Source organism: Thermobia domestica, chromosome 2 (assembly GCF_964235325.1).
Source record: "Thermobia domestica chromosome 2, izTheDome1.hap1.1, whole genome shotgun sequence".
NCBI lineage: Eukaryota > Metazoa > Arthropoda > Insecta > Zygentoma > Lepismatidae > Thermobia > Thermobia domestica.
The window spans coordinates 185829029-185856715 of NC_137455.1; positions in this window are offsets into that span (position 1 = coordinate 185829029).

The following is a 27687-nucleotide window of genomic DNA, read 5'->3' on the forward strand; positions in this document are numbered from 1 at the left end:
TTAGGTGATACAAAAGCACCATTATTACGTATAGCAACAATCTTTGATATTAAATATGGAAAAGTTCAAACAATTACATTTGAAGATATTCATTATATGCCACTTGCAAAATTTTGTTTTAACACTATTGAAATACTATTAAAAGATCATGCAGGGCGAAATTTGCCATTTCGTTCTGGGACACTGACCGTAACACTACATTTTAAACGCTCTCCGGCATCTTCTAAATAATAATAATAATAAAAATGAGAGCAAGACGTGTTACTTATCATCGTGGGCGCGGAATACCATATTTTTCAGGACCTGTATATCAAAGGTTACATGGTATAGGTAGTTTCTTTAAAGGATTATTTCGTTTTGCTTTACCATTTCTTAAACAAGGTGCAAAAACTACAGGACGTCAAGCATTACAAACCGGTATGCAAGTTGCGGGTGATGTATTAGAAAATCGACCATTTAAAGAATCGGTTCGTGCACGTGTAAAAGAAGCTGGTAATAGTTTAAAGACAAAAGCAATTAATAAAGTTGGGCAGTTGCTAACTGGTAACGGAAAGAGACGGTCACGCAAGAGGAAAGCTCCTGTAATTGTAAAGTTTTGACCACCAACAAAACGTAAACATATACAGGACATCTTTTCATAATGGCGTTCCTAAATTCAAATAGTTTCGAATGTTGTACCAATGAATTTGATTTCTTTTCTATACCAATGACACAAACAGCTATTGAAGCAACTACAAATGCTGAATATCGTCCTATTTCCACATTAACCTCAGAAGGACCTATTGAATTTGTTATTCCGGGAGAAACAGGTGAATTTATTCATCCTGCATATTTATATCTTTATGTACGTTGTAAAATTACTAAAGCTGATGGTACAACTTTAGCTAACGATGATGTTGTCGCACCCGTAAATAATTTCTTACATTCTTTATTTAGTCAAATTGATATTTCATTAAATGATAAATTAATTAGTTCTTCATCAGTATCTTATCCTTATCGTGCATACATTGAAACATTATTAAATTATTCTCATGATGCTTCTCAAACACATTTAGCATGTGCCATGTGGCATAAAGATACTGCAAAAAATTTTAATAAATTAGATAATACAAATGCTGGTTTTCAAAAACGTGCTAATAAGGTGAAAAATAGTAAATCTTTTGAAATGTATGGACGTCTTCATACGGATATTGTAAGTTTAGATCGTATGCTTCCTAACAAAGTAAGTTTGCGTGTAAAACTACATCGTAGTAAAGATAATTTTTGCTTAATGTCTGCTGAAAATACAAGTTATAAAGTTGCACTTGAGGAAATTATTCTTCATGTACGACGTATTGATGTAGCTGCAGATTTAGCTATGCAATTAAATACACGATTGGGTTCGGAAACAGCCAAGTTACCTCTGACGAGAGTGGAAACAAGATCTTATACTATACCTGCACAAGTAAAGTCTTACAGCCTTGATAATCTTTTCCTGGGTAATGTTCCTAAAGGCCTAATTATTGGTTTCATCTCCAACACAGCCTTCAATGGGAAATCACATCTTAATCCCTTTGAATTTCGAAACTTTAACGTTAACAAACTGCAATTACAAGTCGGTTCAAAATCATTTCCTCCCAACCCCCTCACACCTGATTTTAATAATAATTTATACCTTCTAATTTACTATACTTTGATTTCAGGTACTGGTATATATTATCAAAATTATTCACATACTGTTACTCTTGATGAGTATCCAAACGGATATGCTCTGTATGCATTTATTCTATCTCCAACAGGAACTGTAGATGATAACACGTGGGATGTAGTACGCGATTCCCCTGTAAATTTAAAATTATCATTTTCAGAAACTTTAACTGAACCTGTTACATGCATTGTGTACGCACAATTCGATTCTTTAGCACAAATAGACAAAGACAGAAATATTTATACTGATAACACCTTCTAATTTATTTAGTTGAGTACAATGCGGGTTGTTGTTCACTTCTCGGCGTATCATGATAACGAAGATGAGTTTATTATAAAAGAGCTAGCCATTGTAAATCCTGACGTTCCCTTTTTTCAAAATTGGGTTTTTAAACCACCATTTCCTTTAAATAACTTATCTGAGCCAATCATAAGCACAAACAAATATCTAGGTGAAAATGTGTATGGCATTACCTGGCACGAAGGGGATGTAGAATATTCACATCTTAAGGAAATACTTCAAACATATTGTTCAAATACTACAACCATATACACATACGGAATAAATAGAAAGTGTTTTCTTCAAGAAATTCTTCAAAGAGAAGTTACAAATTTGGAAGAAATAAACTGTCCAAAGTATACTGCATTAAGTTTTCACGTTCATCGGTGTGCGCATAATAAGCATCGTTTCGGACAATATAGATGTACTGTTCATGAAGCATTACTGTATAGTGAATATGTGAAAGTGTATGATTATGTGTTACATGTGAATAACTGTGATAATTACATACCTACTACAATTAAAAATAATCTTCATCATGTATAGTGATGAATTATTAAAAGTGTTACTAACTGATAAAGTGACTGGTGCAAGTGTTACTGGAATTTACCCTATTGACAAACTTCCTGTAACGGTAAAACCTCCTGCAGCACTTGTGATTAATCTTGATACATCTGATTCTGCTGGTTCCCACTGGGTTGCAGTGTACATCAATAAGAAAAAACATGGGTACTACTTTGATAGTCTTGCTATGAACATTCCCAAGGAAATAAAAAACTTTTTGTCGAAAAATACTAAAAAGGAATTAACAAATATTCAACAATATCAACATGATAATTCTGTGTTATGTGGTTATTTTGTCTTATATTTTCTGCATCATATTATTCGCACTCAATCATTTGAAAAGTGTTTAAAATTGTTTAACAAGAAAATTTTGAAAAAGAATGATGCTATTGTTTATAAACATGTAAACAAATTTTTAAAAAGAAAACACAAATAATTTTTTTTAATTTTTTTATTTTTTTTAATTTACATTTTTAATTTACATTTTTAATTTACAATAATTTTTTTAAACTTACACCCATGCATTTTATTTACAATTCCTTATTACAATCTTGATAATGCATTAGTTAATGCTGTTGATCTTTCATATTTCCACCAATAATTCAACTGTTGTGCATTACGATATGCACATCCTGATTTCTTTACAATACTTGTGTGAAAAGAACAATATTCATTAAATGTATTTCCACATAATTCATTTAATGAAGGACAATGTTTTGTTTCTAAATCAATGACATTATCTAATGCAAATATTCTTTTAATCCAAAGAGATTTCTCTAAACCTTTACAATAAAAGGTTGAATTCTTTGCGCATAATTGATATACAAGGTTTCGTATGCATGATACAGTATATCCAGTTTTGCTATCCCAATTCAATCCATGCAAATTTAATGTTAACCAGTCAATTTGTTTTTGACATCCTAGTGATAATAAATTATATTCAAATGGTGATTTTACCAAGCAATGGAAATTTACTGTATCATCGCATGCAGTTAAACAAAACTCACGAATAATAAATTCGTTATCAGACATTTTAAAACCTTGAATATCGATAATATACTGATTTACACATGGTGAAATTTCATATGTATGAAAAATAAAAAACGGAATTATCTGTCCAACAAATTCTGTATTTTGTAAAAGATCACAAGTTTCATGCATAAAACATAGAAATGAGATTTCACTATGTTCTTGTTCAAACACTTCAAAGAGTTCACTAAGTCAAGAGATAAATACTTCACTGCAAATGATCCAGTATTATGAAAATGTCTACATTCATGAGGAAGATGTAACTTGCATTCCACGCATTCCATTGGATTATTGTTGTGTAAGTATACTTTTATAGTTTTTAATACACAGTTCACATTAATGTTTTCACCATTACATAACACACATGAAACACTAACACTATTCGAATACATTTTTTCAATCTGAAATATTCGCTTTCCGTTTGTCTTTTCTTATGAAGATCTCTAGTAATTCCGGTAAATAGTCTGTATCACTTATTAATTCCACATAGGCGTCATAAAATTTTTCTCTTGTTAATAGTCCGATAATATGCGTGTTTGCGTACAAATAAAACACATCATCTTCAACATTAGGACTTGCTATAATACTCCAAGCACGGATTTCCAATAATTCTGGACGCGTCGTCATACAATCATGATCAAAATCATGATTAGATCCTGTCGTACATCCCTCACATATTAGTGTTTCATTAAAATTCCATTTTTCAATAGCCTTCTTTATACATTCGCGATCCACTTTTTCACTATTACAACAACAATCTAAAGCCCAAAATCGTGATGTTCTTGATAATACAATTGGAGATGATGGCGGTGTTGGTGAAACTGTTAGCGCTGGTGAATCTATTGCATCAAAATCAAATTCTTCATCTGACGATGATTCGTATATTTCTGTTTCAGCATCAGATATTGCTTCAATATTGCTATTGCAAAGATCCTTCTTCTCATACGACTGCATGATGTATCTTTATATATTTTGTCTCTTATAACCTGTATTTAAAGTATTTTCATAACCGCAAGGTAATCACGTGTTCGGCATTCCCAACATTAAAGTTATTTTTATTAGTTTGTCCCCAATTTGCGATGTTTATCTCCCACGTCCGCAATCTACCTTTTGTTCACCTACCGCGGCGCCAAAGTTATTTCTATCAGTCTGGCGGTATTCTGTAATGTTTACCAAACGTGTCAACGGTCTTCCTTTGTATTTAAATTCAAGTTTTTAGCAAGCACACATCATCACTCTTACCCAACCGGTTTTCCAAAAGCGCGCGAAAAGTTCAGTTCATGTCTTAAGTTCATCAGCAACAAACGTACGAAAACCACGCTCTGTATATGTACCGGCATTACATATCATACCAAAGTATACATATTTTATACACGACGTCTTTCAGACGGAGAATCCATAATGTGTTCCGCATGAATAAATATTTCCCTCCCATCATACAGTGTTCACCTCCGATGCTAAGGGTCCCGAGTTCGATCCCAGTACGTATCACATAAACTTTTACACATCTTTTATTCTCTCTCCACATATTGTTCGATCATCTTATTTGCTCCGACTAATTTATTAGGAGAATATCTTTTTATTCTCTCTCACATATTGTTCGAACATCTTATTTTTAACAAATAAAACAATTTCCTACCACTTTATGAGATTTCATAGAAATCGAACCGTTAAATATATTAGGAGAATATCTTTTTATTCTCTCTCACATATTGTTCGAACATCTTATTTTTTAACAAATAAAATAATCACCATCTCCTCCTTTAGCCTAACAGGTATAATGGTGGGACTCAAATATTTCATTTTTCCAAGTTATATATTTCTCAATGTAAGTTTCTATTAGTCAAATCCATTTGTATAATATATTTTTATTCTCTCACATATTGCTCGAACATCTTATTTGTTCCGACTAATTTATTAGGAGAATATAAATATTAATTTAATCACTGATACGGATTATTAATTTAATCACTACTACGGAAGTAAGTGATACAGAATGACGTATCAACAGATTTAATTCAAATCGAACCAATTCAAATTTCCATTATTATTTTTAAAAATATCCAGTATAAAGTCTCTACAGACACGTATACAGACTCAAAAAAGAGCACATGACCTTTTCCAGCAATACAGACATGTCAGCACAACTAAAAAAAGAAATATAATAATAATAATAAATGTAATACCTGACAAAAGTAGTCAACCCACATGGACATTACAGGTACAGATTTTTTTTTAAATCGGATAATATCTTCTGTGAGAACTACTGCCTCAAAGTTTCAAGATTTCACTGAAAATTAGAAAAAATACCTAAAGTTTTTCGTGAATTTTAGTTATGTTAAAGTAAACACTTTTTGGTTAAATACATGTTAGTTGCTTAGAAAACTGACATTCAAGTATAAAAATGCCAGTTATGTGCCCTTGGGGGAATAGGGATGCCTCCTCTGGGGTTTGCCCCCTTTTCTGGCCCCAGAGGAGGCATCCCTATCCCCCAAGGGCACATAACTGTCATTTTTATACTTGAATGTCAAGCGGTTGTGCAGGTCCTCGCTCACCTGGTTATATAGGCTGTTCAAGCGTCCCAGAGTCTACCACGTGGAGGTGACTGCACGTAGGGCTCCTGCGCCAGCCCTATCCAACCAACCAACCATATATAGAGACAGATGAACTAATCCAATTCGTCACTGTTAGGAAAAATTGTCACAAATTGGGACTTTGATTGCAATTTAGACGCAGCTTGCCTAGAAAGTAAGGTTAACCTGATTATCCCGTCCCTAGTATCACTGCCACATACTCGAGAGGCTGGTTCAGTGACTAATTTCACTATCCGTTTTATTGCCATCGTGTGGCATGGGTAGACGGTGGAGGACTATTCTGGCACAGTTTTGTCAGAAAGTGAAAGTTCCCCATAAGCTATTTGTTTGATACCGTCCTTAGAACTGGTGGTACAGTTATTGAAACATCAGTGCTTTCCCAAAAGATCATTTCAGTGTAATCTTTCGCCTCAAAATTCAGTCTGGGAATGATTTTATATCTAATAGTTTTATGAAGATTCTCTGCTTCGTGTTTTCGAGCACTAAGAATCCTATGTAATGCATCTCGTCGGACAACAAGTAGACCATCAGTCATCATGGCGAAAAGAACATTCTCTGGGAGTGCGAGAAATGCATTCGTCTGAATGGATGAACGGATTACAGCCTGGTATTCAGTTGGTAAGTATCTAGACCTATGAATGGTCTCAAAGACGTGACGAGAACCATTAGCAATGGAAGACTTGAGATAAGTATCTCAGGTCTTTACTGAGTTTTCTGAGCTCTTCTGACTATGATGAGGTAAGCCACATTTTATTGGTTTGAATGACACCACTGGAAGCTTTTCACAGTAAGATAGTTTTGAACCTATGGGGCCTGTGTAAGAATAGGGGCTTGAATTAGCGCCAATATGCGTGAAGAGAGCTCGGAAAGGCAGTTCATTAAAATGCAAGAGACAAATAGCCTGTTAGTTCCTTTAATTTTCGACGAATACCTCCCTTCCAACCAGTGTTAGTGTTTGTTCCATCACACCCAAGAACCTCTACTTCATCCAAGCCACCTACGATTTGGTTCATGATGTACTCGAAAATAGCCGTGGTCTTGTCATGGCCAGAGCCAGAGGATGGTGTCACGTCACCAACGTATTGAGAGTTAGGTTCAGCCACAACTGATAAGTGCTCTTCTCTAACGATGCCTGCGTGTGTTTTAGTGTCTTCCCTTTGACCATCATAGTATAGCCTTTTAATGGGATCATCTTTTCTAGAACTTACTTTTAAATTCCGAGCAACTTTAAGTTTCGCACGCCTTATTTTGCTCCTGTGCACAATTAAAGAAAAGTTATGTTGCTAAATTGTTGAGAGGTTATAATTCCAGCCTTTAAAGCTGCCTGAAGCACAGTTGATGTTATATGTGCCACAGCCCTTTGGCTTACATTGTATCTCTGAGCAATCATAGCAGTTTCAGTCAAATCTAGCTTCGGTTTAGATGTTCTGTCTCTGGGTTTGGTCTCTTCCTCAGAAGAGCTTTCCTCTGCTTTCTCTTCAAGGTCTGCTTCATTGTCACTGAAGTCATTTTTGTGATATAATAAATAATATTGACTTTTTAAAAAAAGAAATACAGAATTTTCTGTGAAAATAGTGTTTAGCAAACAATTATCTGTAACGGCCAATTCATATAAGCTGAAGGCAACAGTAACCAAATATAGCGCTTGAGAAATGGCGCCCAATTTGAAGCGTATCCGGCTCGTTCCTGATAGTGACGCTGGGTCACGCAGATCGGGACAGGAGAAGGGCGTTGCAGTATTGTGAGGTGGAGGGGTGAGAGTGTCATGGTGAAAAATAGCAATGCTCTGCTACCACTATAAACCACCAGTAGAAGGAAAAGGCAAGGACGAAAATAGCTGTAGAAACGCTTAATTGTACTGAATTTGGCCTCTTTGCCGGCCCCAGAGTAGGCACCCCTATCCCACCGCAGGGGCATATAACTGACATTTTGAGACTAGAATGTCAGTTTTCATAGCATCTGGCATGTATAATTCCAAAAATATGTTTACTTTAACATAACTAAAAATAATGAACAATTTTGGTATTTTTTTGTAATTTTCAGTGGAATTTTGAAACTTTGAGGCAATAGTTCACACAGAAGATATTATCTGATTTGAAAAAAAATCTATACCTGTAATGCCCATGTGGGTGGGCCACTTTTGCCACGTATTACATTTCGTCCCGGAAAAAAAGTGGCAAAACAACCCACCCTAGTGCCCAACGAAGATTATATTCTGAACTGTCTTTGTGTTGCGCATGCAAGTTGTGACAGATTTAGAAACACAGAAACAGCAAAATACTAGTAATAATGCTGCAATGATAGTAATGTTATAATAGTGCTAGAGGTATAGTTTCCTATTTAAAGATTGTATAAAACCACGTATCATACACGTATGTGTTGTATGTAATTTTTTCTAACTAATTACAGTTACTAAATATTGGATTTTAAATTATGAAAATATCTTGAAATACCGATATATGACAACTGTTAGAAAATAAACACAAGTGTAACATAGCCGTGAGACGAACTCAGAAGTTCCCGGGGTGGAAAACTGTGAAACACAGTCAATGTTTCTGAACCAGGCCTTTCCTTATCGGAGCTCCGCCATCAAATATAGCCATGTTTATTCCTTAGACGGTGGTTTGCTTGCCCACACGATTTCGTTCATTTGCGGCCATTGCTTACCAAAAAGTAAAGTACCATATACAACTTTAGTCGAGTTTGAAAGTCTGTAGCCGACCTCGGCTACTAAATATAGCGATCTTTATTCCTTAGATGAGGATCCAGTCCAACAATTTGGTGGGATCTGAGAACCTCACCAGCTTTGGTTCAGATCCGGAGTAGTATTGGCCCCACTTTACCGCACTCTCGATTATCCAATTTTGGGGCCACATGGACCATAGTGAATGAATCAGGGATGCTTTGGCCCGGGATTGCGTCACCTATTGAAATTTTGCTTATGCTTATTTAGGGGCCATGCACGTTAATGTAAATGAGTCAGAGGTACCTTGGCCCTGCTATGACGTAATAGAATTGGGAGTATTGGATCAGAGGTCATGATGATTCTTTAAAATTACTAAAAATATGGTCTTGATGATTCATTACGTTATGAAATAGTACAGGTTTACGAATGCTTTTTATTTTTCGTTCCCTTTTATGGCATAAAATTTGGAGATTGTTATATCTTTGATGAGATGGACTAACACTTGTGCAAATGAAATCTTTAGTTTTACGTCCCACGTTTATGCCGGTTAGGCTAAAGGCCCATACAGCAGAGGTGAACGCTCTACCACTGAGCCACCGCACCTCTACTGGTATGAATGAATTAGAGATAGTTGGTTCGATCTAATATGTTCGTTTGACGTCACTGAACTGGGATTTTTAGCTTGGAGCTTATGATGGCTTGTTTCGTTCCCTTTTATGGGTATAAAATTACCAAACAAGGTTTGATCTCTTTCTTGATGATCTATTACAGTATGAATTAGTAGACCCCAGTAATAGTATAAATTAGTATTAGTATTAATATGAAACTCGAAAACTTTGGAGTTCCTCCGTGGCTAACCGGTTAGCGTATACGTCTTTAACGTGGGAGACCAGAGTTCGATTTCCGGCAGGAGCTCATGCGGTTCGGATTGTTATCCCTTTGATGAGATGGACTAACACTGGTGCAAATGAAATCTTTAGTTTTACGTCCCACGATTAGGCTAAAGGAGACGGTGACGATAAGAAAGGAATGAAAGTATGGGAGAAAAATGGAGCATATGTTGTCCATCACAAAACTATTTCGTGTAGTTTGAACCAGGGACCCCATACAGCAGAGGTGAACGCTTTACCACTGAGCCACCACCTCCCTTACTGGTGCGAATGAAGTAGAGGTATTTGGTTTGAGCTAATGTGATTGTTTGACGTCGGGCTGACCCTATTTCACTTTTGGGACCCCCCCCCCCACACATGGACCATAGTGAATGAATTAGAGATGTTTTGGCCCGGGATTGCATTACCTATTGTAATTTTGCTTATGTTTACTCAGGGGCAGGGATCACTCAGGACACATAAGATCACATTGATTTACATCAGGAGTTGGGGGAGGGAGGGGAGTATCGCACCTCGTACTCTTTGATGAGTATAAAAAATATTAAAATTTGGACGTTTTTAACTTATCCTATTATCTTTCACGAGACATTTTCGTTGTATAATAGAGTACAATGATTTATGTTTTTGGGAGTTATCGTTCCCTTTGGAGCCTTATTACGTTATATGGAGGCATATTTAAAATGATTTCCTTAAATTTGATAAGCACTTTGTGATCCATTTTGTTCCGCTTCAGGTGTGAACATGGATACCTTGCAATTGTCCCAAGTTTGATTCTTGGAAATTTTGAATTTAACGTCCCCGCGAAAGGATGAGAAATGATAGGACGAAACAGGGGAAAACATGTCCCCTTTTAGGGGTACAAAATTGCCAAAATATAAACGTAAGCAATACGTTGTACCACGTGTTTGGTCTTTTGGCCCAATTTATCCTCTTGGATGAGGTCCTATTACCTTATATAGTTATATGGGCGTATACAGGGGTTCATTATCTTTCATAAGATATGGGTATATTTGTGCACCCCTTTGAAATTTGGGTGGAGTACTTTGGCCCACACCCTTCAATTTTGGAAATTGCCCAATTTAAACATTTGGTATAATAGTATAGGGCTCTAATATATGTTATTATAAATTTGGGTGGTCCACCTCGTTCCTTTTAGGGACACAAAATTACCAAATTTTACTGCAACCACGTGTTTGGTATTTTGGCTCATTTTATCACCTTGGATGAGGTCCTATTACCTTATATAGTTATATGGACATATACAGATGTACATTTCCTATTATAAGACATAGGTACGTTTGTGCAACCCTTTAAAATTTGGGAGGAGTACCATAGCCCACCTCTTAAATTTTGGAAATTTTCCAGTTTAAGCATTCGGTATTATACTACTGGACTCTAATATGTATCATGATAAATTTGGGTGGTTCACTTCGTTCCGTTTTAGGGGTAAAAAATTGCCAAAATATAAACATAAGCAATATGATGTACCACGTGTTTGGTTTTTGATCCAATTTATCCTCTTGGATGAGGACCTATTTCCTTATATGGTTATATGGTCATGTATAGGGGTCTATTCCCTATCATAAGACATAGGTACATTTGTGCATCCCTTGAAATTTTTGGGAATGGTACCTTGGCCCACCCCTTAAATTTTATAAATTGCCCAACCACGTGTTTGGTCTTTTGGCCTAATTTATTCTCTTGGATGATGTCCTATTACATTATATGGTTATATGGTTATATATAGGGGTCTATGCCCTATCATAAGACATAGGTACATTTGTGCACCCCTTTAAAAATTTGGGAGGGGTACCCTGGCCCACCCCTTAAATTTTGGAAATCGCCCAATTTAAACATTTGGTATAATAGTATAGAACCCTAATATAGATCACTATAATACCCCTATGCACTCCTCTTAAGCTTTTTGATAAGAGAGAACCACGATATTTTAAGGTTACCTTCTTGGTCTTGGTGTTAGTTCGTGTAATTTATATCTTAAATAACATTGACGGTTTAGTTAAAATCATCTCAAAATATTTTAGCCAAAATTTTTCAGTGAGTGCAAAGAGGGAATTGTTTCACGGTTAACCGCCAAACGTTATCCGGTTTTTAACTATTCGATTAAAAATTTATCGGTTTTTAACTATTCGATTAACAAATAAACGGTTTTTAACTATTCGATTAAATTTTGAGTCCACTAATTTCCAGTTATTACAAAAGTTCAAGTGAAAATTTGAAACTAAATTTTTTCGAACTCAAATTTTTCAAATCAAAAATATTCAAACTGAAATTTTCGAATTAAAAACATCAAACTAAACTTTTCGAACAAAAAAGTTGAAATCAATATTTTCGAATTCAAATTTTCAAACAAAAGAAAAACTGAAATTTTCGAATTATAAACATCGAACTAAAATCTGAAATAAAACTTTTCGAATTCAACTTTTTAAACCAAACAATTTCACACTGAAATATTTAAACTAGAAATTCTAAACCAAAATTTTCGAATCAAAACATTTCAAACCAATTTTAGAACTAGAAAGTTGAAACTAAAAGTTTCGAACAAAAAAAATTGAAATAAAACTTTTCGAATTCAAATTTTTTCAAACCACACAATTTCACACTGAAATTTTTGAACTAGAAATTTTAAACTAAAATTTTCGAAAAATGAAATCAAAATTTTCGAACCAAAACATTTCAGTCCAAATTTTTGAACTAGAAAGTTGAAACTAAAATTTTCGAATTCAAATTTTTGAAACCAATCAGTTTCACACTGAAATTTTTGAACTAGAAATTTTAAGCTAAAATTTTTCGAAAAATGGAATCAAAATTTTCGAACCAAAACATTTCAATCCAAATGTTAGAACTTCGAATTAAAAGTTTCAACCTGTTTTCGAACTAAAAAAAATTTTATAACGAAATTTTCAAATCAAATTTTTGGACCTAAAATTTCAAACCAAAATTGTCAAACTGAAAGTTAAAGTTTCGAACAAAAGAAATAATTCGAAATTTTCAAACTTCTTGAAAATATTTAACCATAGCCGTTTACTGATTTTAAAATTTTAATTTGCTTGAAGAAATATTTGGGACTAAGTTTTGAGAGCTGAACCGTTTGGTAAGCCATAGCCAGACCGAGACATTGATATTGCTTGAAATGAAGTTTAATCAAGCTTTATTTCATCAGACAGTACTAACTTACGATCCGTTTTAGTGCATTTTTTGTTTCAGATCAACGGCCAGCCATAATTGGACTTTTTTTTTTCGTATCATCATGAAAGCACGCCAACCTTCTTCTGGTCATAGCCGCTACGCTACGTAAAACTCTGAATCCTTACCACAGAACAACCATAAACGCATATTTCAAGACCTTGAATCGAACCTGGGACCATTTTAAGAAAAGGTTACTTACCACAACGATTCCCATCTGATGAGATCAATCGACCCAGCCAATCTCTTGAAATAATATTATACTGTAAACTAATCAACTTTCAATTTAAAGAAATCTTGATTTTGCATTTGAAATCACTCAGTTTTGTCACCGGTAAAGAATGCAGCATTTGCAGATTTGTTTTGCGACATCATTCAAAGTTCAGTTTGCTTCGTGTTCTGCAATGGGATTTTTTGAAAACGTGTTTGTGATGTTAGTTTGATTTCTTCCCTGAGATACGATACCAGTGTTGTGCCGTTCTACTATTAAGGATCGCTGTTTCACAACAATGCGTAAACTTCATTCGTCAGTCTTTCCATGAAACGTTATCGTACAGCTGATGCTGACACTTGCAGAAATCATTTTAACCGACCTTGCCACAGGAAGTCGCATTTGTTTTCATTACGAAATCCAACCATTCAGCCTATCTTGAGTTGTACTTTGTTATTACAGGAGAGGGAGAGAGGGAGAGGGAGAGAGAGAGCGGTAGATGTTTAATGTCAACCTGTTGAACATCTTAGCATTTTGTTTTGTTTTGTTCTAAGGAGTACCAAGCATTAATCCAATGTTCTCGGGATTGCTGCCAGAGTAGGTGTTGCTGTGCTGAGCTTTCGTTACCATACAGCGGCAACATCTTCAGAGCTATGTGTTGAAGTGTGCTGGTCGTACAGATTATATAGTGGTCTATAAGAATCGCTGTGTTCCTATTGGTTGTTTATGTTGGCCAATGGCATGCTCTGATTTTGCTGGTGGAAACTGCTCTCTGATTGGCTGATGGTTCTTTTCGTACTGAGAAGCTGGAACCAGATGTCAGGTAGATGATAACCTTCGTCTCTGTTGATGGATGGCTTGTATGTACGGATGAATAAAGATTCATGTATTTTCCTGTCCCAGAACTGTTTACATTTCTTTAGTACTTCAATTTGGTCCCACATGGCCGTATGATTGTATTGTATGCAGTGTTCGGCTATTGCAGATTTTTCGGGTTGTTTAAGTCTGGTGTGTCGCTGGTGTTCTTTCATTCTGTCTTCAATATTCCTTCCTGTTTCACCTATGTAAGTGGCGTTGCATTCACAGGTGATCCTATAGATGCCTGGTGTCTTTAATCCCAATGAGTCTTTTGCACTTGGTAGTAAACTCCTGATCTTCGGTGGAGGGCAGTGTACAGTCTTGATGTTGAGTACCAAGCATGATTGATTTTAAGCTTTCTTGATCTCATCAGATGGGAATCGTTGTGGTAAGTAACCTTTTCTTAAAATGGACCCAGGTTCGATTCAAGGTCTTGAAATATGCGTTTATGGTTGTTCTGTGGTAGGGATTCAGAGTTTTACGTAGCGTAGCGGCTATGACCAAAAGAAGGTTGGCGTGCTTTCATGATGATACGAAAAAAAAAGTCCAATTATGGCTGGCCGTTGATCTGAAACAAAAAATGCACTAAAACGGATCGTAAGTTAGTACTGTCTGATGAAATAAAGCTTGATTAAACTTCATTTCAAGCAATATCAATGTCTCGGTCTGGCTATGGCTTACCAAACGGTTCAGCTCTCAAAACTTAGTCCCAAATATTTCTTCAAGACAATTAAAATTTTAAAATCAGTAAACGGCTATGGTTAAATATTTTCAAGAAGTTTGAAAATTTCGAATTATTTCTTTTGTTCGAAACTTTAACTTTCAGTTCGACAATTTTGATTTGAAATTTTAGGTCCAAAAATTTGATTTGAAAATTTCGTTATAAAAATTTTTTAGTTCGAAAACAGGTTGAAACTTTTAATTCGAAGTTCTAACATTTGGATTGAAATGTTTTGGTTCGAAAATTTTGATTCCATTTTTCGAAAAATTTTAGCTTAAAATTTCTAGTTCAAAAATTTCAGTGTGAAACTGATTGGTTTCAAAAATTTGAATTCGAAAATTTTAGTTTCAACTTTCTAGTTCAAAAATTTGGACTGAAATATTTTGGTTCGAAAATTTTGATTTCATTTTTCGAAAATTTTAGTTTAAAATTTCTAGTTCAAAAATTTCAGTGTGAAATTGTGTGATTTGAAAAAATTTGAATTCGAAAAGTTTTATTTCATTATTTTTAGTCGAAAATTTTAGTTTCAACTTTCTAGTTCTAAAATTGGTTTGAAATGTTTTGATTCGAAAATTTTGGTTTAGAATTTCTAGTTTAAATATTTCAGTGTGAAATTGTTTGGTTTAAAAAGTTGAATTCGAAAAGTTTTATTTCAAATTTTAGTTCGATGTTTATAATTCGAAAATTTCAGTTTTTCTTTTGTTTGAAAATTTGAATTCGAAAATATTGATTTCAACTTTTTTGTTCGAAAAGTTTAGTTTGATGTTTTTAATTCGAAAATTTCAGTTTGAATATTTTTGATTTGAAAAATTTGAGTTCGAAAAAATTTAGTTTCAAATTTTCACTTGAACTTTTGTAATAACTGGAAATTAGTGGACTCAAAATTTAATCGAATAGTTAAAAACCGTTTATTTGTTAATCGAATAGTTAAAAACCGGATAACGTTTGGCGGTTAACCGTGAAGCAATTCCCTCTTTGCACTCACTGAAAAATTTTGGCTAAAATATTTTGAGATGATTTTAACTAAACCGTCAATGTTATTTAAGATATAAATTACACGAACTAACACCAAGACCAAGAAGGTAACCTTAAAATATCGTGGTTCTCTCTTATCAAAAAGCTTAAGAGGAGTGCATAGGGGTATTATAGTGATCTATATTAGGGTTCTATACTATTATACCAAATGTTTAAATTGGGCGATTTCCAAAATTTAAGGGGTGGGCCAGGGTACCCCTCCCAAATTTTTAAAGGGGTGCACAAATGTACCTATGTCTTATGATAGGGCATAGACCCCTATATATAACCATATAACCATATAATGTAATAGGACATCATCCAAGAGAATAAATTAGGCCAAAAGACCAAACACGTGGTTGGGCAATTTATAAAATTTAAGGGGTGAGCCAAGGTACCATTCCCAAAAATTTCAAGGGATGCACAAATGTACCTATGTCTTATGATAGGGAATAGACCCCTATACATGACCATATAACCATATAAGGAAATAGGTCCTCATCCAAGAGGATAAATTGGATCAAAAACCAAACACGTGGTACATCATATTGCTTATGTTTATATTTTGGCAATTTTTTACCCCTAAAACGGAACGAAGTGAACCACCCAAATTTATCATGATACATATTAGAGTCCAGTAGTATAATACCGAATGCTTAAACTGGAAAATTTCCAAAATTTAAGGGGTGGGCTATGGTACTCCTCCCAAATTTTAAAGGGTTGCACAAACGTACCTATGTCTTATAATAGGAAATGTACATCTGTATATGTCCATATAACTATATAAGGTAATAGGACCTCATCCAAGGTGATAAAATGAGCCAAAATACCAAACACGTGGTTGCAGTAAAATTTGGTAATTTTGTGTCCCTAAAAGGAACGAGGTGGACCACCCAAATTTATAATAACATATATTAGAGCCCTATACTATTATACCAAATGTTTAAATTGGGCAATTTCCAAAATTGAAGGGAGTGGGCCAAAGTACTCCACCCAAATTTTAAAGGGGTGCACAAATATACCCATATCTTATGAAAGATAATGAACCCCTGTATACGCCCATATAACTATATAAGGTAATAGGACCTCATCCAAGAGGATAAATTGGGCCAAAAGACCAAACACGTGGTACAACGTATTGCTTACGTTTATATTTTGGCAATTTTGTACCCCTAAAAGGGAACATGTTTTCCCCTGTTTCGTCCTATCATCTCTCATCCTTTCGCGGGGACGTTAAATTCAAAATTTCCAAGAATCAAACTCGGGACAATTGCAAGGTATCCATGTTCACACCTGAAGCGGAACAAAATGGATCACAAAGTGCTTATCAAATTTAAGGAAATCATTTTAAATATGCCTCCATATAACGTAATAAGGCTCCAAAGGGAACGATAACTCCCAAAAAAATAAATCATTGTACTCTATTATACAACGAAAATGTCTCGTGAAAGATAATAGGATAAGTTAAAAACGTCCAAATTTTAATATTTTTTATACTCATCAAAGAGTACGAGGTGCGATACTCCCCTCCCTCCCCCAACTCCTGATGTAAATCAATGTGATCTTATGTGTCCTGAGTGATCCCTGCCCCTGAGTAAACATAAGCAAAATTACAATAGGTAATGCAATCCCGGGCCAAAACATCTCTAATTCATTCACTATGGTCCATGTGTGTGTGTGGGGGGGGGGTCCCAAAAGTGAAATAGGGTCAGCCCGACGTCAAGCAATCACATTAGCTCAAACCAAATACCTCTACTTCATTCACACCAGTAAGGGAGGTGGTGGCTCAGTGGTAAAGCGTTCACCTCTGCTGTATGGGGTCCCTGGTTCAAACTACACGAAATAGTTTTGTGATGGACAACATATGCTCCATTTTTCTCCCATACTTTCATTCCTTTCTTATTGTCACCGTCTCCTTTAGCCTAATCGTGGGACGTAAAACTAAAGATTTCATTTGCACCAGTGTTAGTCCATCTCATCAAAGGGATAACAATCCGAACCGCATGAGCTCCTGCCGGAAATCGAACTCTGGTCTCCCACGTTAAAGACGTATACGCTAACCGGTTAGCCACGGAGGAACTCCAAAGTTTTCGAGTTTCATATTAATACTAATACTAATTTATACTATTACTGGGGTCTACTAATTCATATTGTAATAGATCATCAAGAAAGAGATCAAACCTTGTTTGGTAATTTTATACCCATAAAAGGGAACGAAACAAGCCATCATAAGCTCCAAGCTAAAAATCCCAGTTCAGTGACGTCAAACGAACATATTAGATCGAACCAACTATCTCTAATTCATTCATACCAGTAGAGGTGCGGTGGCTCAGTGGTAGAGCGTTCACCTCTGCTGTATGGGCCTTTAGCCTAACCGGCATAAACGTGGGACGTAAAACTAAAGATTTCATTTGCACAAGTGTTAGTCCATCTCATCAAAGATATAACAATCTCCAAATTTTATGCCATAAAAGGGAACGAAAAATAAAAAGCATTCGTAAACCTGTACTATTTCATAACGTAATGAATCATCAAGACCATATTTTTAGTAATTTTAAAGAATCATCATGACCTCTGATCCAATACTCCCAATTCTATTACGTCATAGCAGGGCCAAGGTACCTCTGACTCATTTACATTAACGTGCATGGCCCCTAAATAAGCATAAGCAAAATTTCAATAGGTGACGCAATCCCGGGCCAAAGCATCCCTGATTCATTCACTATGGTCCATGTGGCCCCAAAATTGGATAATCGAGAGTGCGGTAAAGTGGGGCCAATACTACTTCCGGCTAGTAGTTACCGAGAAATTAAGTACCACACATACACACACATACACCTGGAGAAAAGCTCCCATATGCTTACGTTGGAAGCGAATAAAGAAATATGCTACATCACTTTTATGGTTCATTATTTTTATTAATTTATTAATTTTGTGGTTCATTATTAATTAAAAAAATGAAATATCTTTGCTCGCAATGACACTTTAATATTTCCAAATTAGGCTATGCATAAGCATGACAAATCTTATAGAATGGCGAAAGCAAGGCTTTCCAGTGTCATAAATGGTGACAGATTCAGAGGAGCAGTTTTCTGATCTGGATTCGCCGTCCTAAGAATAGGTTTCACATTCAACAATATTCATTTACTGAAATTATACGCTGTAAATATATGCTATCATTTCTAGTACCAATGTTGATTTTTATAGAGCAAAAACACTAGGAAAAAGCACGAAATGACATTTTAAAATTTAGATTCAGCATTGCAACAATAGGTTTTGTCTTCAGTCGTGTCAGTTTTATTCGAATCGAAAGAGGTAGAAATTGTGGTTTCAACACCGATCATCATAGTAAGGAAAATGAAGTCGTAAATATTGATAAGTTGTTTTCCAATATGGGTTCAATATCACGAGGATATTATGCACTGTCTTCGCCCTTAGAAACACTAAAGGCTGATAAACTGCTACAACCTTTTGTTTCAATTCTGATCTACTTGGACAAAACACGGTAAATAGGCAGCAACAAATTGTTATTTTATATCGATTCAGTGTCTCTAAAGCAATTTCCATCTTAGATTTCATCTCTCTATTGGAACTACTTTCAGTTTCTGTTTTGAATCTCAGTTATTTGGAATTCTATATTAATTTCAGAATGCAAAGCTCAACTCTCTCGACTTTTCTTCATCCAAATATTAATAAGTAGCAATTCATTTTAACAAAAATAGCAAGTATAGGAACGCTGTAAGCTATAGGCGGGGAACAAGTTAGGGGCAACGCGGGGGGTCGCCGCCACCCCAGTTTCTAAAAATTACAATGGGCAAAGAGAGGCAGGGGAAAGGCCTGACGTCATGCCGCTATCTACCGTCCCCCTACCTTTTCAGATCCAATTTTACCCGATACTATAGTTAAAATCTTTTATTAATTAAGAACTCTAGTTATTTAGATATATCATTTTTTTTTTTTTTTAGTTGCCCAACCAACTTCCAGTTACACAAATATTAACGCTTAAATCTAACCACGGTTATGATATATTAGTTGCAGTATGTTTCAAGTGAGTTTGCGGTAAATTTTGTTAAAAGTTGCATTGTCCTAAAGATAAACGGTAATAACTGCATATAGTTCATATACTGTGTTACTTAGTAACATGTTACTTAGTTATTAAATTGTATTGCGCTTGACATGGAATAAATAGTTCCTCATAATGGCACTTGTTTTAATAATAAATACCGTGTCCTCGTTTAGCGTAGTCGCTAACGTTCTTATCTTCGGTGCGAGCAGTCCCGGGTTCGATTCCCGGTAAGGACACTCGGTCAAAAAAGTGTACCAGCTTTTTCAGGCCAGCCATCCTGAGAGAGATTTTCTTTGGTTTTCCTCCTTCACATCAGATAAATGTCGGGATGGCACTTAACATACAGTTCCCAGATCGCTTTCTTCCATTCCCAATCTTTCTTTCTCTCCTTTCCTTGGATAGTGTACTCACCGAGGGATGCCATCCCTCATACGTGACGGGCTAACATGATCGTAGATGCAGAAAGCCCAGAAATCTAATCCCTAATCCTAATAATAAACACCAATACATTCATGTTCAACATGATCACACTATGCATTTTCAAATAAAGACAGATAGACAGGCATCAAATGCAGCGGAGCGGCACTTGTTAACTATTAGGAATCAACGTTACTCACAGAAACTGAGATGATTTGAAATTATAAATAGATAAACAAAAGTAATACGAGCTCCTCCGTGGCTAAGCGGTTAGCGTACGCGTCTTTGGCGTGGGAAACCCGAGTTCGATTTCCGGTGGAAGCTCAAATGATTCGAATTCCACATTAATCAGTAGGTCCACGTCTCATTTAGCCTCGCTGTTGAAAGGGACGTTAAACTCAAAATCAGCTCAACTCAACAAAAGTAACATTTCAGAATAAATACTCCGAATTACGGAGCGAAATATTGTAAAAATGAAATGGACATGTCCTCTAAATAGAGCATTTACCGAAATTCTGGTGCTGAAATTTCACAGCAATGTATTATATCTGCTAGACAAATGCTTTAAAAAAATTCAGAAAAGAGAAAACCGAACTGTGAGAATTAGATAAAAAGAGAAGTCATTATGAACAGAAGATAAATGAAACGAAAACATTCAGTACTTTTTTTTAAAAAGTAATAAACTTGTCTTTTCATTTATGACATTTTAAGAGAGAATGGGAAATTTAAGATCTCAATATTAATAACCGTTTTTAAAAATGTGTCCTTAATATCAATGACGTACATCTTACAAGGATATAGCCAATCGAGATTTATGGTGTCATTGCTGTTTCAATCTTCTAAAATATTAACAGGGAAACGGAAATTAAGATCATGATGGAGTTTGAAATTCTTTTCTAAATTCTTCCTGATTCTTCGGAGTTCATGTTACGTTCTAGTACTAAATAGCGCCCTGTAGATAACAGAGTTTTCTCCAGCTATTAATAATAATAAGAAAGTTTGATCGTGATGGATTTTATTACTAAGCATAGCAGTCAATGTGATCTAATTACAACGTCAATTTCCTTCCGAGCAGGCTCTTTTGCCTTCATGTTGTGTTGTGGTTTTTGTAACAAGATGAGTCTCTCTCTCTCTCTCTCTTTCAAGCTATCGGAAGAAATTTGCGAGAGGTGGGTGTGGGTGGGTGTTATAGGGGGAGCAAAGACGGTGATGGGTGGAAAGTAAGTTGATGAAAACATCTTTAAATAACTTACAACAGCAATCTTCTAAGTCTTAGGAAAATAATATGCCGAAAGATATTTGATGTTGTTGTTTTGGATTTAATTAATATGAGATAATATTATTATTTTCAATTTAATTTGAAAAGGCGGTATGTGGGTAATCTTGTTTTATACATAAATACAGTATATGTTCGATGTGGAGTAGAAAGGTATTAATAATTATGAACTATAATTTTCAATTAATCAATTCAATTTGTTTGATTGATCATGGTGTTGATTGGGGACGTCAGGAGGGAGACACACACATCTTTCTCGTAAAAGGAGTGATAGAGTAAAAACAAAGATTAAAAAAGGAAACTTGCAAAGAAATTGAACTGAATCATAAGATCCGTCAGTTAATAAAATAAAAGACTGTTAAAAAATAATATAGAGATCTTCAAGAAGGTAAAAGAATAGAATACAAAACGTGATGTAGTAACAAAAAATGACTGAAATAATAATAATAATAATAATAATAATAGTAATAATAATAATAATAATAATAATAATAATAATAATAATAATAATAATAATAATAATAATAATAATAATAGTAATAATAATAATAATAATAATAATAATAATAATAATAGCTCAAAACTTGCAATAGATTTGTAAAAAGGCTTCAGAAATTCCTTAATTTTTCTCAGTCCCATGTATTAAAACGCGTGAACACCGTCACTAAAAACAGCATTATCCTGCTTATGTTGATCAGTTAGTCAAGTGTAAAATCAGCAATTGTTGAACCGGAAGTTTGCACAAGATGTTCTATTTTTTTTTTTTTATTCTACATCATATAGTTCTACATTTGGTCTTCTCCAGGGATAAAGAAAGGAAATCACCCAAATATAAAAAGGAAGAGTAAATGTGAGGTCTGAACTGGTCAATCATTTTGTTGATGATCCTTACATGTGGAAAGATTTGTTTTATTGTTCAAAATTTGTTCTTTTGTGTTGGTTATGGATCCATCGTCTAAAAAAAAAAAAATGTGATCCTATTATTCGTTTTGTATTAGTTGATTACATATGTATTGAAAATTCATTCAAGTAACGTCTGGAGCTTGCCGTTATAGATAGAAATGGGGCACATCCAGCTAATAGATCAAGGAGAGGAAAACAAGATTGGAATCATTCGAAATGTGGTGCCACAGACGAATATTGAAGATTAGAAGGGTGTATAAAGTATCAAACGAAAGAGCATTGGGAATGGAATAAAAAAGGAGAAGTATAAGAATATTTGAAAAGAAGAGATAGAATCATTGCACAGCACACGTTATGAGACGTGAAGGAGTCATCATATTAGCTATGGTAGGAATAACGAAAGAAACTTACTATTTCTAAGACAAATTACCTAGCTATTTGTTAATTAGCTGCATTCTTCTAGGTTTTATAATAATAATAATAATAATAATAATAATAATAATAATAATAATAATAATAATAATAATAATAATAATAATAATAATATGTTCATGATTTTACAAATTAGAGCATCTTTCGTGAATTTGTTGGGCCTGAGAAGATGCCAATTGATTGTATAAAGGCCCTCAGCTCCCATGACCTGCAAATTACAAAGAGGAAAGGAACCTGAGGAAGATACCAATAATGTTAACATCCGTCGAAGTTTCCTTTTCATAGAGGGTTTTGTTCCACAGTGCTGTTCCCCTTTCCTCTGTTGAACCTAAGTAATCTTAACACCCGTTATAAACTAGCATATTGATTTGACATTCATGCTAGTTCTTGTACACGTAATTGAAGATTAATTCCTAGTAATATTAGCCTACCCTCAACCTGTTTTTTATCTTCAACACCACTAGAAAAAAGTCGGGAAGGAACTTACCTTAAGAAACTCACTGAATTTCACCCCATGAATAAAAGAAACTTAATTCTTAGCAACGATTCGGTTGTTAACCTTTTAAACAGTAATTTATAAATTAACAATGATGATTTTAAACAGCGTTAAAATTTTTGAACAATAAAAAACTTATTTTTAATGTCTAATTTTTAATACGAACTAGCAGAAATTATCGTTCTTTGTACAAGAAGAATAAAGATAGAGACAATATTTAGGGCATTCCCCCTTTCTACCCTTAGGATACTTAGGGTCAAGGGCCCGATCCTGGGGGCCCGACTTCCCCAAAGCTCATATAGGAAGTCTTCATTGTATTTGTAAATTTAAAATATTTTGCATAATTTAAATGAAATTTGTCTTAAAATCTCATATATGCTTTCTTCATCTGAATGCCTCTCCCCCAAATTTACAGAGAAATCAGCGCCCTTGCTCAGGGTACTTTTTTTTTTTAATAAATTGAACTTATAGAAACCCAGCTGGAGAAAATTGTTACGTTCAAAAACAATTTTTTAAAGGGTTCAGTCGTGTTTTCCTGAAAAGGAGACATACAAAGTCCGAAATATTTCAGAAATTATCCCCCTCCTCACTTTAGACGCTTAATTTTCGAAAATGCTTTCGTCACGTGTTCAGTTATTAGTAATGAGAGATTCGTACGTTGAATTTATCTTACTAATTTCAGATATTTCTTTAGATACAGTATTTACACAAAAAAGTGAACCCTTTTTGTCCCTTTAGGGCATTCATTGTAATGAAACTGACATAATTTAGGCTTGGCTGGAGTTCAGTTGCTAGAACCTGGTTTACTTGGTGGAGTAAATGAACGAGTAAATGAATGATTAGCACCTCGCCAATCTATTCGGCTAATGTCGGACAAGTACGTTGACGGCCGAGTACAATATCCGACCGAATGCCAGGCCTAGTCAAGTGGTTAAGGTGGAGACCCAAGGATTCGGCTATTCGACTTTTCTCTCCATCAATTTTGGTGCGTCGCAATCGAGTCGGTAACATATTAGGCCTGTGTAAACAATCAGTCGAGTGCACCGTCGAAGAAGAAAAACAGTGAAGGCATGCCAAAGCATTCGTTTCACTGTGCTTGCATGAACACGCCCCTCCCTACTGGGCCGAGTAAAGTTCTTGGACCGATGCTAGGCCGAATATACTCGTTCATTTACTACACCAATGTATACTAGGCTTTATTATGTTCAAACGTTCATTTCAAATGATACAATTGTTCTCCCGTGACGATATAACGGTCGCCGGAAATATCATAAAAACTACCCGTTTTCCCCTGCAGAAGATGAAGTTTTGAAAACTCGGGAGCAACCAATTATCTTCATTTAGGAGTTTTTTACTGAGTTTATTTCCTTAATGTAAGGGTTGTATAAGAAATTGTATTCTTGGCATAAATTTTGAACTGCCTGGTCCCTTAGTATATTGATTCATTTATATTAAGCAGAATTTGAATGTACCACTTACCCAAGAAATGCTGTGTTTCTACCACCAGTTGTGTTCGACCTTCTGTACTGATTATTGCCTGGGTTTGGAGGTTCCATTGCACGAGACTGTGTCGCAGCTGGACCGTGGATATTGCATTCCATTCCTGTTTGCAGGCATTTCACAGGCAGGAGATAGTGCGAACGCGACGATGGGACAAGCGCCGACTAGACAGGGCACACCTCTTGAAGATGAATAACTCTCTTCTAGCACCTAGGTGGTTGACTAGGTAAAGTATGCGATAAAAATAAACGACCAAAGACGTCATTAAAACTAGATTTTGGTCGGTTTTTTTTTTTTTTTTTTTTGTTCTGTATTTCATTGCCATCGGAGGAAAAGAAGCAGCAATTGCAGCGATCGTCTATGATCAGTTGTATTTTGGCAGTGATGCTTTTGTGTTCCCATACATTTTGCATTGAAAGTTTTGCATGTTAGATCTTCAAGTTTTCTTCAACTTTTGCTACAGAGAATATACAGATAAATGGCATTGTTCATACAGTATAATAAGGATTGTTTTGATAATAAATAATCGTATGTAGCCCTTTCCTAGGTTTGATGGTACCATGCTTTGTCTAACAAACACAAGCGGAGTAAAATTGGAGTAGTATTTGCAACACTTGTGGAAATTTTTGTGCGCCTGTGTCTCTGTCCAAGAGTCAAGGCCTAGGGTACATATAACCCCCTAAAATTTTGGAGGGGTACTTGGGCACACACCCTAATTTTGGAAGGGTACACAGAACCACTCTTCTTAAATTTTGTAAATTGCTAAAATCAACAATTTTTAATAGTAATAGAAAATCATAGTATGTACCTTTATACATTTTGTTGGTCTGTCGTTCCCTTTTACATGTAAAAAATGTCAATTATTCAAAATATTTTTGTTTTTGATTTAAATTTACACTCTTTGATATAAATACATTCAGTTATATGATTATAAAGTTGAGCATAGGAGTGCTCACGTTAAGAAGACCATCCTATCATCACGGTATCCTATAACCCAAACAGCATAAGTGTAGTACGTAAAACTGAGATATTCAATTTCATTTTATTTCTGAGTATAGGGTCCACGCGCATATGGATGCATTAACACAGCCCTCTTTTATTTTGTAGGAGGTACATTGGCCTACTCATTAAATTTGGGAATTGTCCAAAACCAAAATTTCCTAAACATTCGCTAGGACTCGAATATATATTTCTGGAAATTTGGTTGATTTTTCTTGTTCCCGTTTTATGGATAAAAAAAATTGTTAAAAGTTCAAACTTTGAAAGTTTGACCATATCCTTTTTTTTATGAGGCTTTATTGTATTATATGCTTATATAAATGAGTGCAGAGGTGAATTCTCTTTTCATACGACATGGACTCTTTGATGCTGTTCTTTTAAAATTTGGGAAAGATACGTTGGCCTTAATTATAAATTTAGAAATCGTCAAGAAACAAAATTTGGTAAATATTTTCTAAGACTGGAATACAAATTTCTGTGAATTTGGTTGATCTTGTTTGTTCTTTTTTGTGTGCAAAAAATTGTCAAAAATTTAAATTTGTAGGTTTTTGACATAACATCCTCTTTGATAAGGCCTCCGTGTTTTATATGCTTATATATATATATATATATATATATATATATATATATATATATATAGAGAGAGAGAGAGAGAGAGAGAGAGATATGAGTACATTGGTCAATTCCCTTTCATAGTAAATGGGTATATTGATGTTTTCCTTTTAAAATAGGCCCAATTCTTAAATTTAGGAATTGTAAAAATTACAATTTGGTAAATGTTCTCTAGTACTTGAATATATATATATATATATTTCTGTAAATTTTGTTGGTATTGCTCGTTCCTTTTTATGGTACAAAATTACCAAAATATATTGTCAAAAATAACCTTTTATGTTCGGCGGAATTTTAAGTTTTGGTGGGAAAATTGAATTAGTACGACTTGCGTATTATGAATGTAATGGTTAACGTTCACTAAGATAGATTGTATCACATGAAGATATGAACGAATACAAGGACTCATTGTCTTTAATTGGACATGGGTACCTTAAGGCATTTTTCTTAAATTTTGGAAGGAGTACACTTGGTCCACCTTTAAATTTTTATAATTGTCAAAATATAAAAAGAAATCAAAATTCTGTAGAACTAGGGTCCATGCGTTTTGTAAATGTATGTCCTTTCATGGGTAAAAAGTTGCCAAAATTCAAATTTTCAGGATTTTGACGCAACATATCACCTTAATACCTTGAAACTTATAGAGAAGTCATAGCCTAAGGTCATTGGTGTCAAAAATGTAGTACTTAGAAACTGATAGGTAATTATTAAAACTTATTTCTGTGAACAATTAACAATTTCTCACTCTGAACTTCGCTAACAGCTCAAGTTTGGAAGTTATTCTTGATGTAATCTAGTTGGCTAATCAATTTCAAATCATTGCTGAAGTTTTCCTAAAGTTTCTGGAAAATCTTTGTTTAAATTTTTAGTTTTTTTTTAGTCACTCATTCTTTAAAATTTAAGTTTTAAAATGTTTGAACACTGGCATTGTAATCTATAGTCATAATCTATAATGTATAGTCATAATCTATAATCTATAGTCTATAGTCATTGATGGTTCTTGGTACAATCTAATTGGTTGACTATTTTAAAAGATTTGTTTACAATTTTATGAAAAAGGTTAAAAGTTTTGTGTGAAACTTTTAGTTTGAACATTTTTGAACTTATGTCTTTTAATTGCGATTCATAGTATAAGGTTATTAATGAGTAGTTATTCTTGATGGAATCTAATTACTGATCAGCTTCTATTTTTTTTAAGATTTTAAAAGGTTTCAATTTGTTTTGCTTAAAATGTTTTCGATCACAAATT